The following is a 20,163-nucleotide window of genomic DNA, read 5'->3' on the forward strand; positions in this document are numbered from 1 at the left end:
GGCTCGCCTGGTGTCTCTTGTCTTAGCCTTTGGAAGCTCTTTGAGGCAGGGGCTGTGTTTGTGAGCACAGTGCCCAGCCCAATGGGGGCCCAGGACCGGGCTGTAGCAGGAACTGGGCCCAGCTGTTCTGAGTCACCGTCCAGCATCAAGATCCTCCCTCCTTTCCCCAGCGGGCCCATCCAGCTCCTCTACGGGGGCACGGGGCCAAGGAAAACCAAGGCTGAAGGGCAGGGGAAGCTGCCCGGTGGGGAGATCTCAGCATTGCCAGCCGAGGGGCGGCTGTGGCAGCCCCCCGTCACTCCAGATGTCATCCCACATTGCAGCGGAGGGAAGTACCAGTTGTTCAAAGAGACCTTCCCGAGCTCTTATTCCTATGTTGACCCCAAGATCGGAGGTGGGACCTTGTCTTCCCAGAGCTCCCCATCCACATGTGCTCAAGGGGGCTGGAGAATTTTTTTGCAGAGGGTGGGAGGAGGGGAGAAGATCAAGGAAATCAACACCCACGGAGTAGTCCCCAAAGGCCAGCTCGGCGCCCACCCCCCCCATCCCATCCCGCTTTGAGCTCATTAGTTCCAGCTGGCGCTTCCATTAGCACTGCTGGTAATTAGCGTGCCAGGGAAATCATGTGTGGCAGGCGCTGGATCCCACCGGGACCCCCACATCCTAATCAACACAAAGTTTTTCTGAGTCAATAAATAAATAAGGCAGGCGCATTATGATGCAGGCAGGCCCGGGGGGGTGGGGGGGAGTCTGAGCTGCTGGAGAGGGGGGGCGTGGTGGGGAATCAGGCAGTGGGAGCATGGTGGGGAGTTGAGGGGTCTGAGTGGCTGGGGGTCATGATGGGGAGTTGGGGTGTCTGAGCAGCTGGGGGTGATGGTGGGGAATTGGGGGGATCTGAGTGGCTGGGGGGTCATGATAGGGAGTTGGGAGGTCTGAGCAGCTGGAAGAGGAGCATGGTAGGTAGTTGGGGGTGGGGTCTGAGCAGCTGGGGGGAGGAGTGTCAGGCCTATCCAGTCCCTTTGCCCTGTTATGTGAGCTCTTGACCCTCTCCCACCAGCCCCCCAGGCAGGGCAGGGTCACATACCTCCCTCCCCCCGGCCTGTTCCAGATCCCAGAGGGGGTTGCTCAGTCCTGGGCTCTGGGGTTCCTCCCCTTGCCCCAGGCAGGACGTGGGGCCCCAAGGGGTGGGGGTCAGAAGGAGATGGATCCCTTCTGCCAGCTGCAATCCAGGTGAGCTGCCCTCAGAGATGGGGTCTTCAGAGATCATGGGGGCTTCCCACACCCCAACTCCAGTGATCTTCCCCATCTCTGTGGGCCTGGAACGTGGCTGACTGGGATTCATCTCTTTCTGATGGGCCCATCATCATAGTGTCTGGTCATTACATGAGCATGGGCCTGGTGCTCCCCCATGGCAGGGATTGAGAAGCTACTAGCTGGGAAAGATTCACCAGAAAGACTTTGGGGGTGGGATCTAGTGGTTAGAGCAGAGGGGCTGGGAGTCAGGATGCCTGGGTTCAATCCCAAGCTCTGGTAGGGAGTGGGGTGTAGTGACTGGGGGGTGGAGCGGCGGAGTCAGGACTCTTCCTGGGTTCTATCCTCAGCTATGCAAGTGGAGTGTGATTTAGCTGTTATAGGAGGGGACAGAGAGCCAGGACTCCTGGCTCTGGGTAGGCAGTGCAGCCTAGTAATTAGAGAGGGTGGTGGGATTGGGAGCCAGGACTCCTGGGTTCTATCCGCAGCTCTGGGCAGGCAGTGTGGTCTAGCTGTCAGAGCAAGGAGCAGGAAGCCCAGATGCTTGGGTTCTATGGCCATGTCCGGCCGGCCCTGACTCACTGGGCAAACCTCTCCCCTTCTCCAGGCTTTGGCTCCCCTTTGGTAAAAGGAGCTTGGTAAAAGGAGTGTTTGGTAAAACACTGACCTCCTGGGGCTGGCAGAGCGCCACCGATCGGCATGTGTAAGCCCGCAGGCCGAGCGTTATGTTACCCGGTCCAGTGCCACGAGCTGCTGCAGCTACTTCTGATCTCACCCCCGCCAGCAGGGAGCGCCCCTGGGCAGGGGAGGGAGAAGACGGGGGTGTCTCAGATCCTGGAGCAGAGGCAACAGGGGGGTGAGGGAAGGGGGTGAGAGGGTCGCCACCTCTGCAGCAGCCCTGTTCTCGAATCACCGCTTTGCCGAGCTAACGAGCAAAAGCTAATTGCTGGAATTAGAGGAGCCCTTTGCCTGGGAGGTTGCAGGGAACAGCAGCTTCATTTAGGAGGCCTTTCTGTCCTTTAACATTTGAGCCTGGGGGTGCTCATTTGCATCTCACTACCCAGAATGCCATGCTCTTCCTGCAGGCTCCTCCTGGTGCAGGGCTGCTCTGGAGAGGGGTGGCCTTCTGGTGGGAACCAAGTTATTGAGCAACCAGCTACAGCTCCTTTCAGTCAGGGATCTCAAAGCACATTGAGCATTGATCTACAGTGCCTGGCTGTGTGGTTGGTGTCTTACTGAGGCCACTTAATGGGTGGGGAAACTGAGGCACGGAAGGAGTGTGTTTTGCCCAAGGTGCCACTGTAAATTAGAGGCCAGGCTGGGGATGGAACCCAGGAGTCCTGACTCCCAATCCCAGTAGCTCTAACTCTGTCTCTCCCCCCAGAGCTGGAGGATACAATCCAGGCATCTTGACTGCAGTCTACCCATTCCTATGTCCAAAAGCAGTCTCTAATTGCTAGGGCCTCCATTTTGGGGCACCCAACTGGGGACTCCCAAGGGCCTGCAGCACTCAGTGGGATGCTTGAGGCCAGATTCTCACGGGCACTCAGCATCGGATGTGCCCCTATTAGGAGCCCTGGGCCCGAGTCCCTGCAGCTCCCACTGACTTTGCTTGGAAGTGGGGTAACCCAGCATCCCCGCTCCCTGACGCCGGCCACTCGTGCCAGCAAGGCCTGGTTAGTATTTCAATCAATAAAACTTGTTTTATTTCTTCCAAACCAAAATTGTTGGGTGTAAATCATCAGGCTGTGGCTACGGGTTAGTAGGTGGGCTTCCCAGGGCTTAGCTCCCAGCTTGGTGCCCTTTCTCTGCTCTCCTGGACAGAAAGACATAAATAATTATGATGTGGGGGGCACAGAACCCCTGGCACCAGGGTGGGGGGAAGAGAATGGGAGATGCTGGTATGGGGGGGTACAAAGAACCTGCTGTAGAGGGTGGCACACACAGGAGATGGAGAGATGCAGGGGGCCCCATGTGAATGCAGTGAGCTCAGCCAACAGATGCTATAAAGCATGTAAACCCCCAGTGATATTAATATCACCTCTCAATCCGCAGATCTCACAGCACTTTACAAAGCAGGGTGGTTTTCAGCCATTGTATAGATGGGGAAACTGAGGCACAGAACAGGGAAGCGACTTGCCCAAGGCCACCCAGCGGCAGACCCGAGACTAGCACCCAGGTCTCCTGATTCCCAGTCCAGTGCACTATCCACTAACTGCCCTAATTTGAGTGTAAATCATTAGGGGCCTGATTCAAAGCCCACCACAGTCAATGGGATAGACTGGCCTGGACTTTAGTAGGGTTTGGATCAGACCCTAGAGCTAGAAAACAAAACAGACTGAAACAGAAAGTTAACAGAGAACGGGTGCCGGCCGAGGGGAGTGCAAAAAGTGAACCCACAAGCGGGAAGTAAATCGGCCAGTTCAGAGTCTGTCTGAACAACCCCAGAGTGATCGGTTATAGGAAATGTGGGATAGACTATTTTTATCTTGGCACTTTTCTCCCTCTTACATTATTAGTATTCTTAGGTTTGTTACAGTAGGGCCACACTGTCTCGGGTGCTGCACAGACACAGAATAATCGAGATCAGGGCCCCACTGTGTCAGGTGCTGCATGGACACAGAACAACTAAGATCAGGGCCAACTGTGTCAGGTGCTGCACGGACACAGAATAGCTGAGATCAGGGCCCCACCGTGTCAGGTGCTGCACGGACACAGAACAACCAAGATCAGGGCCCATTGTGTCGGGTGCTGCACAGACACAGAATAGCCGAGATCAGGGCCCATTGTGTCGGGTGCTGCACAGACACAGAATAGCCGAGATCAGGGCCCATTGTGTCGGGTGCTGCACGGACACAGAATAGCCGAGATCAGGGCCCATTGTGTCAGGTGCTGCACAGGTTCAGATCTATCTATCTATCCTTGCAGATGAGTACGCACACATGGCAGCAGCAGGCCTTTAAAGTCGCAGCGACAACCACACAATCATAAAAAATGGCTGATCTTTTTAAAACTTTCTTCTCATTTCAAAACCCCAGAATCTTAGGCTGCTGTGTTGCTAATTACACCGGCACTTTCTACCCAGGCAAATGGAGCAATAAAAACACGCAACTATAAACACACACACACACCATCCAAATGTATTCATCATCTTCGTGCTTTCTGATTTTAAGAGAGATCAGGAAAACGGTGGCATGGTTTAAGATCTTCTGAATGAAAATAGTTTCTTCCTAGATTTATTTATTGGGAGGGGCATGCACAGGAATTTAAATTTGATTGCTTTTAGAGGGGTATGTTCTGTGCCCTGCCGCAGCCCCAGGGGCTGGAGGAGCTCGCTCTCGCCACCATGGCCCCAGGGCTAGAGGAGTTCTGGTCCCCCGCTGATTCTTGGGGGGGGCCCAGGCCCCTGCTTGGCCCCCCCCTTTGCGCAGGCCCCTGTTTATTGGGGGCAGGAGCTTCACGTATTTTTATTTATTCAATTCCTCCCCCCACCTGCCCCCGTTACTGATGCTACACTTTAAAAAAAAAAAAGATAGAGAGAGAAATAATTGGCTAATTAGCACCCAAATGCTTCTTGGAGTGACAGATGTTTTACTTAGCACAAGATTTGTTGTGTGTTTATTCCCCGCACCCTCAAGTGCACCATTTGTGGCCTCCCGTCGTGTGGCACTAAACCGGGACTCCTCTGTGCACCAGGAAGAGCTGTGCTTGAAGAACATGTTCTAGCCATGCATTTCCTTGCTACCTGGGCAGGTGTCTCTCTGCAGAAGAGCTTGGGCAGTGCCAACATCTTGCCAAGCCAGCCCAGGCCAGCTTTGCAGTCTTGTCCTTTTAAAGCAGCGTGGGGGAGGGCGAGGGGCGGGGCTGGGTTTCCACACACTCTCTGCTGCTTGCCCATTTCTCTGCGGAGATAATGAGTCCTCCCACAAGTTGCTTTCTGGCTGGCACAGCCTCAAGTCTAACTTGGGGTAGAAAGTGTGGGTGTGGGTGTTTGCACACGCAGCAGGGAGAGAGAGAGAGCGTGTGTGTCTTCACTACAACCATGTTTACACTAGGAAGCAGGTGTGGTTTTAACGTGTTAGCTGGTGTGTATTAACTAACACATGTTAGCAAACATGAATTAACTAATGTGGCAGCTGATCTGTGTTCATTAGCATGTGTTAGCTGGCATGTATTATCTAACACACATTACCTGGCATGTATTAACTAACATGTTAGCTGGCATGTATTAACATTATCTGACATGCATTAACTAACGTTAACTGGCGTGTATTAATTAACACATTAGCGGACGTATATTAACATGTGATCTGACATGCATGAACTAACATGTGTTAGCTGGAATGTATTAACTAACACGTTAGCTGGCACGTATTAATTAATACACGGTAGCTGGCACGTATTAATTAACACACGGTAGCTGGGATGTATTAGCTAACACATGTCAGCTGGCATGTATTTACTAACATGTGTTAGCTGGTCTGTATTAACTCACGTTAGCTGACATATATTAGCCAACGCATGTTACAATCCTAACCCCACTGAAGTCAATGGCAAACCTCACCTGTACTCATTGGAGCCAGGATTTTAGCCCTAGGGCAGAGAAGACAAGCTGGAGCTTTAACAAGTTAGCTGGTCCTGCTAAACCGTAGGCTCCCCTCTAGGGCTGGCTCCAAGTGGCTTAAGACATGTTAAAATGCACACTGCCCTGTCTACACTCGGGTTTTAACATGGGTCCGAACACCCCGTTTCCCAGTGAAGACAAGGCCCTGGAATAAAAGCTTTTCAAAACCTGGGTCAATAGCCTAGGGTACCCGGGGAGAGTGCATTTCACACATGTTTGTGGACTGGCATTGACCCCGACGCAGCTGGGCCATCGCTGAGCGGCTCCAGGAGTCCCAGCCACTCCCCGGGGGCTCAGCACTGCTGGGGGACAACCCCGCAGAGAAGGGCTGGCGGGAACGGGGCAATCTTGCCCACAAAACCAACGGAAAGGGGGTTTCGCTTCCCTCGAGCCCTCGGCCTGGATGGGCAGCTTGACGGCTCTGACGCCCCGTCGGAGGGGAAACATCCCCCTTTCTCTCGCACTGGGGACAAGAGGAAATTCCGAAACGGCGGAATATTGCCGGGGAGCAGAAACGTGGCTCTTCTGCCCATTTTCCCTGGGCGAGGGAGAACTTTTCACAGGGCTGCACCGAAGGCCAACACCTCCTGGCCCCCTTTCGATCCTCCCTGGCCCGTCTTTCCTCTCCTCCCTTCTTCTCCTCCGGTCTTTTCCTCCCCCTCCTCTGATCCCTTCTCCTCCCTTTCCTCCCCCCTCCCTCGGGGCCATGGGCACCACCCTGGGGACGGGCCTACAGCCCGGGCTCGCTCCCCCTGGCTTCCCCCTTCCCTCTCCCCGCCGGCTGCCGGGGAGCGGCGCGGGCGGCTGCCAAGGCCGGGAGCAGGGGGAGGACTCTGGGCTGGGCCGGGGGAGGGGAGCGGCAGGGGCTGCGCGGAGATTGGCGCCGGCTGCCGGGGGAGGGCCGGCTGGGCGTTGAGCGGCGAGCCCGTGGCAGGCAGGGCTTTGTTATCCCCCGCCTCGGCCGTCGGGGCGCAGGGCCGGATTATAACTCGGCTGCGGGGCGCCAGCTCCCCGCACGCCAGGGGATCGGGCCCCGGACGGGGCGGCCTCAGCCGGGGCTGCAGGGATCGGAGGTAAGAGCGGCGGCGGGGGGCTGCTTCCCTGCCAGGATCGGGAGTCGGGGGCTGGGGTCGTGCAAGGAGCCAGCCCCGGCTGCCTGTGCCCGGGGCTGAGCGGAGCCTGCCCTGCCCGGGGCGGGGGGGTGTCCGGAGTTAGCGATTTGACTTGCTCCGTGGCGTGAAACTTCTCCCAAAGGCGGGGGGGGGGGCGGCGATCGGAGCCGGGGGGGTTCAGCCTGGATGTGTGTTTGTGTGTCTCTGTTCTGCAAATGGGGGGAGGCAACCCACCTGGGCGGGGAGGTGCGCGCGTTGACACTGCAAACGGAAGCCCCTGTTTGTCTTGGGGGTGGGGGGCAGCAATGGGGGGGGAGGACACGGGAGGGGGCAGTTATTGCATGGGGGGGGGGTTGCTTGGCAAGCGGCTCGCATCCTGCGTCCAAGAAGTCTTGTTTGGAAACCAGTGGGTTGCAGCCAAGGCTCACACAGCTGGGAGGCTGTCTCTGAGCCCAGCTCTTCGGGGGGCGGGAGGGGGGGAGATTGAGCGGCTGCTGCTGGCCTGGAAATCTGCCCCCTGCTGGAGGTGTGGAGCTGGCTTCTCACCTGCTCCTAGAGCGGGGTGTGCCGGGGGGGGGGTGCCGGAGCGCTGGCTGGGTCGGCAGGGTGCACCCCTCTTTCCCCCCAGGATGCCGGCGACGACGGGCGTGCGGGTCCGTGATCCCGGGGGTCCCACGGGAGTTGGCGAGCCCACCGGCCGGGCAAAGGGGACCCGGCACTTTGCATCACCAAGGACTAACGCCAGCGCTAGGGGGGCTGTTGTAGGAGACGGTGCGTTTATAGGGGACAGACTCCCTCCCCCCCAAACAAGCTGTCAGGGGTACCCCGCTTCGCCCAGGGCTGTCCCCCCCCCACAAATACAGACAACCCTGGTGAATTGTGGTGACGGCACGTTTCCCCAGCACCAGGAGCGGCGGCGAGCCGCGTGTGCAGAAGCCCGGCTCGCAGGCAGGGAGGCTGGCTGGAAAGTTTGCAGTTTATTCATTATTTTTATCCCCCGGGTGTTGCCGTTCAGCACGGTAGCGTGGGGGCGAAAAGAGCCCCGGGGGCCGCCGATATGGGGCGGAGGGGTGAGGGGAATTCAATCCCCCTCCTGTTTTGCAAGCGCAAGTTTATTTTAATCCGCTGCCCTGGCTCGGACCCCTGCCCGTTTGGGCAGCTAGCGAGGCTCGGCGTGCTCTGCGAGCCAGGCTGCTGCAGTGGACAGAGCCATCTGGGTGTCCGTATCCCCCCCCCCCAAACCGGGGATCTGGCACCCCGGGGATTGCGGGGTGGCTGCTGCTGGAAGGAGCGGGGGGCTCTGTGAAATCCATTCGGGGTCTGATGGCTGCTTTGGAAACCTTGGAAGGCGAAATTCCTTTAGTGCCCTGTTTTCATTGGTCTCAATCGGGGAGGGGAATGGGGGGGGATGGTATTTTGGGGGATCCTGAAATCAAAGGTGGAACTGACTCTTTCCCTCCCCCTAAATGCCAGGATCATGGATTTGCTCCCAGATTGCAACCCTATGGCACAATAAAACTCCTCTCTCCGCAGGCTCAGATTTAATTTCAGATCCTCTGAATGGTGCATGTGGAAATTCGTCCTGGAAAAACAAAAACAGTCTCTTCTGGTTTTTTTAACCCTTTCCGACCGCTCCTTCCCCTCCCGCCCGCCGCCACACTAGTGTTGGCAGCTGGGCGACGGGGAGGACGACGCCTGTGATATTGCCCCTGAGGCCTGGAAAGGAGTCAACTCTTTGCACGAAGGGCCCTGCGTGTTGTGTCAGAGGCGAGGGCTGGAACAGATCCTCGCTCGTTTCCTTAATAACTTGGTGGTGGCAGGTTGCAGAGTCGGATTCGGAAGCTGTTGTCCGCTGATAATGCCATGCCTGGCACCCCGAGGGGGGTGGCACTGGCACGAGGGAGCGAGATTCCTTGGGACTGCGTTTGTACAGCGCCGTGCGCGTCCAGCCTCGGTTACTCCTGTTTAAGAGGAATGGGCTCTAACGCGAGAAGGAAAGCGGAAGCTCCCATCGTGGGGCTGCTTCCGATGGGGCAGTCAGACTGAATCAGGCTCCTTGAGCTCCTGAGCCCCGGGTGTCACACTCTCTTCTCCAGTCCCTCATGCTACGCCCCAGGTTTGGCCCGTGAGGTGTAAATAAAAGCATCGTGTAGGTTTCACTGTGATGCACGAGGCTGTAATTGTGGTTATTTGCTATCTGGATTATGGTAGCGTGTGAGAGCCTGCAGACATGGACCAGGACTCTGCTGTGCCAGGCGCTGTACATTTTTATTGCTATTAGGTGGATTATGGTATCATTTAGGAGCCCCAGATAGGGACCGGATCCCCATTGTCCCAGAGACTGTACAGACATTTGCTCGGCAACTGGAAAGGTGTGAAAAAAGTTCACGCAGTCCGAGTTCCATGGTTTTTAGAGCCACCAATTAGCAGCTCCTCAAGCATTTCAGTCTTCCAATCAGGGAGGAGCAGCGACACCATGTGATTCAGAGGTGCCCAACTGCACACCTCAGGTGGCAGAAGGGAACCATCTGAAAGCAAGGCTGGCGGCCAAAACCAATTTGTCCAAAGTTATTTGCTGATGAAGAGCAACCCGGGACAGGTCGCAAGCTCAGAGAGGGCAGAAATTCATGGCTAGAGCTCTGCGGGGGTGTGCATTCCCTTTCACGAAGGCGTGAGATGCTGAAAGGGGTTTTTTGTTCCAAATCTTCCAATGGAATATAGTGGGTAGGATGCTAGTCTGGGACTCAGGATGCCTGGGTTTTAAGCCTGGCTTTACCACTAGCCTGCTGGATGATTTTAGATCAGTTGTGTCCCATTTCTGTGCCTCAGTTTCTCCTCCTGCTCTTTATCTCTTCAGACTGTGAGCTCTTTGGGGGCAGGGACTGTCTCTGCCCCTATGTCTGTGCAGCACCGGGCACAATGGGGCCCTACTTTCAGTTTGGGCGTCTAAGCACTGCTCTCTTACATGTAATAGCCCATATTATTCCTAATGGAAAGTTAGAGTGACTCTGAGGTGTTTTGCACCATGTCAGTAGGAAGCAGGTTATGCTGTGACTGCGAATCATATTACATGGATCCCAAATCCTATTAGCCTGTGGAGGTATGAAATGTATTCTAGGAGACACCAGGGAGAGGAGCATTATGTCTTGTTATGAACTGGTGGAGAGACTGCCCTCTGCTGGATAGAATGGGAATGCCTTGACTGCGTGTCATTGGCTCTGTACTGCTCACGGTAGAGCTGCTATGGAGCATCAGTGGGAGCTTAGCTTGAGTGTCAGGACCCTCTAGATCTTGATCTGTTGGGAGCCCCAGCAACGACTAAGGGGGTGAGGTGTGGGGAGGGGGAAGTCGCTCCCTTCTGTGGCAAAGCTCTGAGGCTGCAGTAACTTTGTGGAGTTACCGCTGGTGGTGGGGCATAAGGGGCTGGGAAATCATGGCGCCCCGGGTGCGTGCGTGTATGTATGTGTGATCCCTCCCCATCCAGGTGGGCAAGAGTGGGGAGGAGATCTGCTTCCTATGCCCCACACATTCCACCCCCTACCTGCCCCCTGCTCGGACGCAGACGGATCCCAGCACAGACCTGCCGTGGGGCTGCGGATCCCTGGCCCGGGTGACGCCTAATTCCTGCTGTAGCGTAGGCACCATGCTGCCCCCCTGCCCTCTGTTGCTGAAGGGCTGGGAGGTGCAGCGTGGGCTGGCGCGGCGTTGGAAGGGTGAGGGCCGGCTGAGTCCTAGGGATGCAGCCCCGGATTCCGGCTCTTGCATTGTGGCTCTCTGCAGGGATCTCTTTCTCACACTGGAAATTCAGGACGCGGAGCTGCTCCCGCCCCTCCCCCAACCTCCCTTTAGTTATGCTTAACAATAAAAGATGGGAAGAGGCTCTGGAGGAGCAGGTGAGGGGCTGGGGGTGCCCTTCCAGCCCTGATCGGAGCCAGCCAGTGTATGGGGGGCGGGGATTCTCCCCCCTCTGGCCCTCTAAGATCACAGCTCCTGGTGTATTGAGGCCAGGGGTGGGGAGCCGGAAATATACCCTCCCTGCCCCCTGAGCCTGTCAGGGATTACAACCGGATGTGGGGATTGGCTGAGAGACCCCCTGAGACTCACTCTGTCTTGCCAGCCCTGTCTTCCTGTTAGGGGGGCTGTTCAATCTCTTGATTGGCAATTAGAGCTGTGGAAATCAGCTGTTATTAGACTAGAACAAGCTGGTTTAACAGCCCTGCCCCCCCCCATCTCTGAAGTTGGGGTGACTGCCGGTTTGGCAGCCCTGGAGACTCCCACTCCACCAATCAGGGACAGCCCAGGAAGCATCTCTCTCCCACTCTCTTTGCCCTGCCCTGAAGGCACCAACTCTCTAGAGGGGAGTCAGGCTTGTGATCGTGACCCATTCTGCCCTGGGCCTTTCACCAAGGAGACCAGTGAATGCCAAGCAGGGTGGTGTCAGTTGCCATCCGCCTGGCCACGCGGCTCATTGGGCCTGGGACTGAGACCCAGCAAACTCGTTTCAGGCAGAGGGGTGCAGAACAGCGCCCTCTCTTGGAGGCTGAGGGACGCTGCATCTCCCACGCTCAGGCCAGCCAGTTCTCCCTGGCCCCTGAGGCAGAATCTCTCTGCTGCGTTTGGGGCCTGCACCCTGGCAGGATGGGGTGACACAGCCATGTGTGGATGGACATGCCTGGCAACGACTGATTTCCCCAGCGCTCTGGTCCCGTGATTGCCTCTTCGCCAGGATCAGAAACAGCAGCACAGGCCCTGGGGCCATCTCCTTAGCCTGCGACCCAGAGCCCTTTGTACAGCCGAACGCTCCCTGGCTTAGTGTATAGGAGCCTTTGACATAAGCTCTGAGCCCTTCCTGCTCCAGGGAAGGGAATTCAGTTCTCCTGTGCAAATCCCCCGCCTCCACCCCTTTGTGGTTTCCATTAGAGACAGCATTTTTCTTCACTTCCTGTCCCAAATGGGCAGGCGAGGAACCATTGGGACAGATCTGGGGGAGGAAAGGGGGATGTGATGCAGTGCAGCAGCTGAGGCACCGGACTCCTGGGTTCTGTTCCTGGTCTTGACCAGCCTAGTGACCCCGGGGAAGTCATTCCCCATGCCTCAGTTTCCCCACCTGTGAAAGGAACGTAATGATACTTACCCGCCCATGTAAAGCATTTAGAGATGGCTGGAAGGATGAAAAATGTCCCCCCTGAGAGCTGTTAGCACTGTGGGTGTTTTAAGGGTTAAGTAGTGGTGGTGCTCCACCCCAGAAGTGGCTGCACATCAGTGAGAGAGGAACTGACTCCTGGACTGTGAGCAGTTTTATGAAACTCTGCTCATTGTACAGGTGGGGCCGTATGCTGCCCTGTCATTGTAGGGCCCCCGTGAGGCTGGGGCTGCGTGTGCTGTTTTGTTTTTGTCGGGTGTGCTTGTTTTTGGGTGCGCCACAAGGGGCCTTTCCCTGGGGACAGGCTATCCCATGGCTGCAGGGTTTCTTGCAGCTGTTGCAGATCCACCTGGCCCAGTATAGCCAGTGACCAGAATCAGCTGCAGGGTTTCTTGCTTTGACGCAGCTGATTGTGGTCACTGGCTATACTGGGCTATACTAAATGTGATCCCACCTGGTAATTCTCTGTATATGCTGGTTTGTAATGATCGGGTTGCTCCTGGGCCATCGGGCCATGCATGCTGGTTTGTTATTGTAGGGTCTCTTATGAGCACCGATTACCGGCATGCTAACAAAACAGCGAGCCGTGCTGGGACGCCACAAACCCAGGTCCTCGCTCTCCTGCGGAGGTCGGGGTGTCTGTCTCTCCCCCTCCCCCCGGCCCCGAGATAACTGCAGCTCCTAGCCCAAGGAGACACAGGAGAGATCGACCCACTGTCCTCCCACATTCACCAGGTGACAGAGCTTTGGTCAATAACCGGGCTTGGCCTTTCCTCTCCCAGGGCGTCCATTGTGAGATCAAATCCCATGCCCCGCTTGGAGCTCAAGGATGGAAAGAGCCAAGCAGAGATTTCCATTCACAAGAGACGCCCTCTCTGGTTCCTCTGGAAAAGTATGGGTTGGTTCCTCTACTTGGGGCCCTGGCACAAGATCCATCATCTATTTTTATTTCTAATATATATATATATATATAATATATTTCCTTTGGCTGTTAATTATAGCCCGCGTGCCTCAGGCTGGAAACAGAGCACCCTGACATGATTCCTCCTCTCTGTCTTTTGTTTACGTGCTAGTTTGTTATTGTAGGGTCGCAGGTGACTGCTGGGCCGCATGCATGAGAATTTTAGCATGGAGTGGCGCTGGTAATGCTGGACTCTCTGTGTTGGTTTGATTCTGTGGGGTCGCCGGTGACTGCTTTGCTGTACGCACCAGTTTTATAACTATTATTATTCTTATTTATTAGATGTATTATGGTAGCATCTAGGAGCCCCAGTCAGAGACCAGGACCCTATTGTGCTAGGTGCTGTACATTTGTATTGAAATTAGGTGTATTATGGTAGCTCCCAGGCACCCCAGGCTGGGACCAGGACCACTGGACACTCTCCTTTTTATTGCTATTAGATGTATTATGATAATGTCTAGGAGCTCCTGTCCTGGACCAGTATCCCAGTGTGCTAGGTGCTGTACATTATTTATATGGAGTATTACAGTAGCTCATAGGAGCCCCAGTCCTGGACCAGAACCTTGTGGCACTAGGTGCTGTACACACACAGAACAAAGAGATAGTCCTTGCTCCAAAGAGCCTCCAGTTGAGATCCGCACTGAGCGGCTGGAGCTCTCTATAACAGTTGTTGGGTGACTCCGAAGCGCCGGGCTGCGCCTCCTTTTTTATTGTTGCAGGGTCTCTCTAGTGCTCTGCAGCACCCGCTGGCTTTATTATTGTAGGGCCTCTTGCAAATGCTGGCTGGGGCAAACAAAGTTATCGTTTGACCCTGAGGCGCTGGTTTGTTAGTGCAGGGGGGCTGGGGAATGCTGGCCCACATGCACCGTGTCTTGTCCTGCAGCCAGTTGTTCGTTATCGTAGGGTCTTCGGTGCGCTCGGGGCAAATCCGGTCACTGGGAGGTTTGCCTGAAGAAGGCGTTTGGCTCTGTTTTCGCATCTCCAGCCCTGTGACGAGCGCTGGGGCAGCTGCTCTTTGCCACTACGTCCCTGAGCTGTGGGGCAGAGAAACGCAGGGCCCCTACGAATGCAGGGGGAAATGGAGCAACATTTGGGCTATGTGGCTCTGGTGCCTCGCACCGTGTGCAGTCACTGGCTCTACCGCAACATTACTGCCAAGCACTGCGCGTGCCGTCTTGACGGGGTAGGGTACTCGCGTGGGCCTGGGGCTGTGGTGCCAGTTTGTTATTGTAGGGTCTCTCGTGGGCCGTGGGGCTGAGAGTGCTGCTTTGTCGTGGTAGGGTCGCTACCCACCGCACACTCGCTTTGCAGCGGTGTCAGGGGCTGCACGTCGTGCAGGGGGCAGCGTGGCCCAGCCCCACTGAGCTATTGCCCTGCTGCACTCAGGCACCACCTGCAGGCTGGGATGTTATGACCAGCATGATCCTGGCTTGCAAAAAATAAAGGACCAGAATTGTCTTGGCATGTTTAAGCTTTTAAATGAACAAAAGTTGCCTCTGATGAGCCCCTACCCTGCTCTCCGTTGCTTGCCAAGTCGCTGCTTTGCTCCGTTTCTGGTATTTACAAGCCTTTAAAACCAACCCCAAATTAAAATAAGTGAATTGATTATTTCCCCCAGCCCTGATTACCGGCTGCAGCGGCTGGAATCGCTCCTACTAATGCTGCCGCTTCGGCTTTCACAAACAGCATATAAATAAAGATCTCTAGTCTGGCTTCGTGGGTTACAGTTATGCTCCCCCTTCCAGCCTTATCAGGGTGACCTTTCAGGGAGATGGCAGAGTGCTAGATGCAATACAAATGTGCTCTCGGGCAGCGGCCTCTGCAGACGGGTAGGGGGCAACTTCACCCCATTGATTTCCCCCTCCCCCCTGCCCCCTGGGGTTTGCACTGGGAGTGAATACAAATATTTCGCATTGTAATGGGGCCGGTTAATCCTAGTGCACGGTTATAGGGTAGGAATGGAACAGAGGAGCAGCCAGGGTGGTGGGGGGAAGGGGCAGTGCGTGTGCAGAGGCAGGGATCTAGGGGAACGGCCCAGGACCCCTCTGCAACCCCCCATGGGCAGCGAAAGACAGAAGTGACTTGGGGTGCGGGGCCTGCTCCCCTGCCATAGGGGCACCCTGCAGCCCCATGCACTCTGCTCCCCCACAGCCAGAGGGGCAGTGCAGGGGGAAGCCCTGGCACCGTCCGCTGGCAGTCTGCACTCCCTGCTCTGGGGTGGGCGTGGAGATGAATGGGGGTGCTTGGCTTTCCAGGATCCAGCCCCGAGCTGCGGGAAATGTAAATAAGCAAATGTGCATTTAAATATTTGTCCTTGGTGAGCAGCTTGGGTGTGATGTGGGGGCCAGGATTCTACTGGGTGGGGACTGAGAACCCATTCCCTGCCCCCATGGCAGGGTTGCTTTGCTATTTGACAGGAAACACCCCTGCTTTACCCTTTCGCCACCCAAACCTTCTCCTGAGATCAGTGGGAGATGGGCCATCAGGACTCCTTTTGTTTCCAGCTCTGGGAGGGGCGTGGGGTCTAAGGGTTAGAGCTGGTGGGGAGGGGATCAAGACTCCTGGACCCTGTTGCTATGTTTGGAAAGAGTTGTGGTCCAGTGGCGAGAGAAGGGGACCATAACAAATGTGCGACCCTACAACAACAAACTGGCATGCACACACCCTCAAATAACAAGGATTTGCTGCATTTACAATAACAACCTGGCACCGGCTTCGCTTCTGTAACCAGCTTGCATGGGCATAACCCTGCAAAGAGCAGACTGGCACGTACGTAGCCCTACCATCACAACTGGTGTGTGTGTGACCCTACAATAACAAACCTCTCTGTGCACAATGGGGGGCGTGTGTGACCCTATAATAACAACCTGTTGTGTGCACAGTCCTCCAAAACAGGTATGTATGTATGCAACCCTCCAATAACAAACCATGCGTGACCCTACAATAACAAATCCCTGTGTGCACAATCCTACAATAACAGCAGGATGAGTGCGCAACCCTACAATAACAAACTGCTGCGTGTACACAACTCTACCATAACAAGGGGTGTGTGTGCTTGTGTGCGATTGTACAGTAACAAATCACTGTGCACAACCCTACCATAACAGCCGGGTATGTGTGCAACCCTCCACTAACAAACTGCAGTGTGTGCACACAACCCTACCACAACAATGGGGTACATGCGCAAGCCTACCGTGTGTGTGACGGAAATAACAGCTTTCAGTTCCCAGCTTCCCCATGCAAAGCCGGGGATGGGGGCGGGGAATGAATGATTGTAACACTCCGATCACGCTAGGGACGGGATGTTTGTGTTAAGAGTCATGGGAAGAGCTGGGCCGACTGCAGGAGAAGGGGGAAATCTTTCCCAATCTCACGCTTTCCCAGCCCCTGCCGTGTCCCCTCCCCCCCTGGGAAATGGCCGGCAGAACTTGCTGCCGGGGGTGGCTTTCGCTGGTGGGAACTGAGCCATTGTGGGAGCGTCTGGGCTGCGTCCGCAATCCAGTGTGGCGAGAGGGCGCCTGGCTTCAGAAACCAGGGCCAGAGGGAGCAATGCTGCTTCACACCAGCCAGGGATCCGGCCCCTTTGCAGGCCTGCGTCTCGTGGAATCGTTTTTGCCCGTGCAAAATGCTGCCCAAGTAGAAGAGACGTGGATCACACACACGAGGAGGTGGGGGGTGGAGATCATCCTTGAGATGCTGGGGGCACCGGCAGAGATCAGGCCCTGAAGCTCCAGGGGGATTGGACACTGGGGCAATCAGATCCTGCGGCACGCTGCAGGATCAGGCCCTTGATGTTGAAACATTCCCAATTAGTATTAAGCTCTTAAAGATAAAGGCGCAATAAAACCCCACACGGAGGTCAGGTTGGAGCCTCTGGGTGGGTTACAGAAGATGTATTTAGTGGAGGAGGCCGGGCCGACACTTTAAATGAGAAAACCAATCATTGTTCCAAAGAAGAATGAGGTGGTCAGCAAACAGGCCGGGCAGTTACCGCTTCCACAATACTGCCACTGTGTTTGCATCCCGCTCACACTAACAATTATTCTCACCCCCACCGAGGAGATAGTGTGTCTCGGTCCGCTGACAACAGAGTGAAGGACACCTGGTAACCCCCTTGGCGTGTTAATTGGAGCACGCCTCTATTTTAACAAAACTACTCCTGTGATAAGCCATCATCCCACTAATGAACATCAAACTGCCCCGCACCCTAGTCCCCTTTCCGCCACCTCCTGATTGGGGCTTTACAGGACACGTTATTTGAAATAGCATCTACACCCGTTGTGGGCAGCGCTGTTGTAGCCGTGCAGGGCCCAGGATATCAGAGAGACGCGGTGGGGGAGGGCATATATTTTATTGGACCAGCTTCTGTTGGTGAGAGAGACGAGCTCTCGAGCTTCCCCAGAGCTCTTCTTCAGGGCTGGGAAACGTCCTGAGGGTCACAGCTAAATACAAGGTGGGGCAGATTGTGTTTCAAGGGGCCGTTCGAGGTAGGGGGGAGGAAAGCAGCTGGGTGAGGTTGTCAGTGGGTCACAGACGGGGCAACAGACGCTCCCTAAAAGTGTGTGAGGGGGGCACTGATGCCCAAACTGTGGCCCCGTTCCATGGTGCGATCTGGTGCAGGGTCCTTGTTTGGTGAAGGTGGTTTTGCGTGTGTTAAGGTGTGTATCCCAGACTTTCTCCTTGGAGCATATTCTGTGGTACCTGAGGGCCTGGCTGTAGGTAACAGATTTCTTGGTGTGTTTGGGGTGGTTACTGGATCTATGAAGGTAGGTGTGGCTCGGGTGGTGTGCCGTGCGGGGGCGGGGCTGTTGGGGTAGAGGCGGAGCATGGGCTGGGGCCTGGGGAAGGGGTGGAGCAGGGGCGAGGCCTTGGGGGAAGAGGTGGGCAGGGGTGGGGTCTTGGGGGAAGAGGCAGGGCAGGGGTGGGGTCTCGGAGGCCCAGTTACCAGCCATTAGAAAGGTGGTCAGCCTATCCATTACGGAAGCTGATTGCGATGTCCAGGAAGTGGATGCTGGTGTGGGAGTGTTCCTGAGAGAGTTTAATGGACGGGTGGGGGTTGTTGAAATTGTGGGATGTATCATGGAAAATATCATCCATGTGTCTCAGGTGTATCATTGGTTTCATGGTACATTTGTCCAGAAATATGTGTTCACTACTTACGCTAAACCATCTGTTCCGCCTTATATTTCTCTGGGACTCTCTGAGTATGTTTCCAGCCCCGGAGAAGAGCCTGTGTAGCTTGAAAGCTTGTCTCTCTCACCAACAGAAATTGGTCCAGTAAAAGATATTCCCTCCCCCAGCTCGTCCATCTGCACCAGTCTCCTTCCCATACTATCACTATAGATAGCGGTTTAATAAAACATTCACAGTTCTTAAAAACACTCGTTAAAAGCCCTGCAGAGACCAGTTATAACCAAAACAGAGCCTCGGCTTACCCTCGGGTCTTGTCCTTGTCTCCAGCTCATTTTTAACTTTCTCACACTACCGACCTCAATTTCCCACACTGCTCGAGTTGGGCTAATTTCTACTTAACCTAGGCTACACCCGAGGCACCTGGGGAGTTTGGGTGCCTGCTGCGGGCTCCGGAGGAGTTGGGGTGATCGAACCCAAGGGCACTAATTTGGATTGCAGTTGCCAGGTGTTTTCTTACAGTCAGACACTCCGGTCGTTGTCCCCGGTCCAGCCCTGGTCAGGGCTGCGGTGGTTCACTGTGGGCCTTGTCTCTGTGGCTTTGGCTACACTGCAATGAAAAGCCCGCGGCAGCAGGTCTCCGAGCCTGGGTCGATTGACTCAGGCTCGTGGGGCTAACGGTAGCAGAGGAGACGTCTGAGCCTAGGTTCCGAGACCCCGCAAAGTGGGAGGGTCTCATAACCCTGAGACGGGCACTGTGGGTCTGTAATTGCAGTGTAGACGTATCCAGTGTGATCAGACCCCTGTTGCCAGGGCTGGCCCTGCTGTGAAAGCCACGCAGTTGGCGTTGGTGGCCCTTTGGGCTGTGTGTGGGGGCAGAGTGAGCGGGCCAGGCTGACGACAGGCACGGTGGAGTCGCACCAGTGTGGCCTTGAGCACTGCATCCCGTCATGCAGGTATCAGCTGGGCTTTGCTTATCTGGCACCTTGCGAAACAGCCACGGCAGGCAGGGTTGGCTGCTTTTATAGAGGGGAAAGAACTTGTTCCCGGTCACACAGGAAATCATAGAGACGAGAACCCAGGAGTCCTGATGGACAGGTTCATCTGCTTTAACCACTAGACCCCACTCTCCTCCCGGAGCTGGGAATAGAACCCAGGAGGCTTGACTCTAAGTCCCCCTTGCTCTAACCACTAGACCCCACCTCCCTCCCAGAACCAGGGATAGAACCCAGAAGTCCTGACTCCCAGCCCCCCTTGCTCTAACTACTAGACCCCACTCCTTTCCCAGAGCTGGGGGTAGAACCCAGAAGTCTGCAACACTACAGAGGACAAGGGGTGGTGAGAGGGCAATTGTAACAAACCTGGAACTTGCTTTTGCCGAGGGCTGGGGCACAGGGATGGGTGGATCGAGGAGCTGTATGGGGGAGGGGGGAAAGCCCCCCCCCCATCCTGCATGGAGGAGACTCAGCCATGTGGGCGAGGTCTGATCAGAGCCCCCACCCTTCCCTAACACTGCAGCCCTGAGGCTCCAGCCTCCCTGCTGAGCCTGGCTTGTCCCCAGAGATGATGGCCCTGCTGCTCTGCTCTGCTGGTGTTTCAGGCCTGCTTTGCAGTGGGGTGAGTGCCCGGGGGTGGGGGGCGTGAGGGAATCGGGCTCTGTCTGTGGCTGATGGGGGATAGCAGGGCGGGGTGTCTCAGCCATGGTGGGGATGGTGCCCTGACACGCTCCTCTGCTCCGAGGCCCTGGGTCTGCACGGTCACTGTCACTTGCTGCTTTGGGCTAGTGCCCAGACAAAGGGCTTGTGGACAGATCCGGGGCCCGTTCCAGCTTCTGCTGCTGACTCTAATTGTGACCTTGGAGGAATCGCTCAATCTCTCCAGGCCCCACCTGTGGGACAAGGGCACTTCCTGTGTCTGTAGACACCGGGAGCTCTTCAGGGCG

General features: G+C 55.8%; 1 protein-coding gene across 1 annotated transcript in view; it reads left to right on the plus strand.

Annotated features, from left to right (window-relative positions):
• Positions 1 to 6,810: 6,810 nt before the first annotated feature.
• SEMA6C (semaphorin 6C) overlaps positions 6,811 to 20,163 on the plus strand; it is an 89,810-nt gene continuing 76,457 nt past the window's right edge. The window contains exon 1 of the mRNA XM_074938548.1: positions 6,811 to 6,948. The gene's annotated coding sequence lies outside the window, so the exon portion shown is untranslated. The remainder of the gene's footprint in view (positions 6,949 to 20,163) is intronic.

The sequence above is a fragment of the Natator depressus genome, chromosome 24 (assembly GCF_965152275.1).
Source record: "Natator depressus isolate rNatDep1 chromosome 24, rNatDep2.hap1, whole genome shotgun sequence".
NCBI classification, from domain to species: domain Eukaryota; kingdom Metazoa; phylum Chordata; order Testudines; family Cheloniidae; genus Natator; species Natator depressus.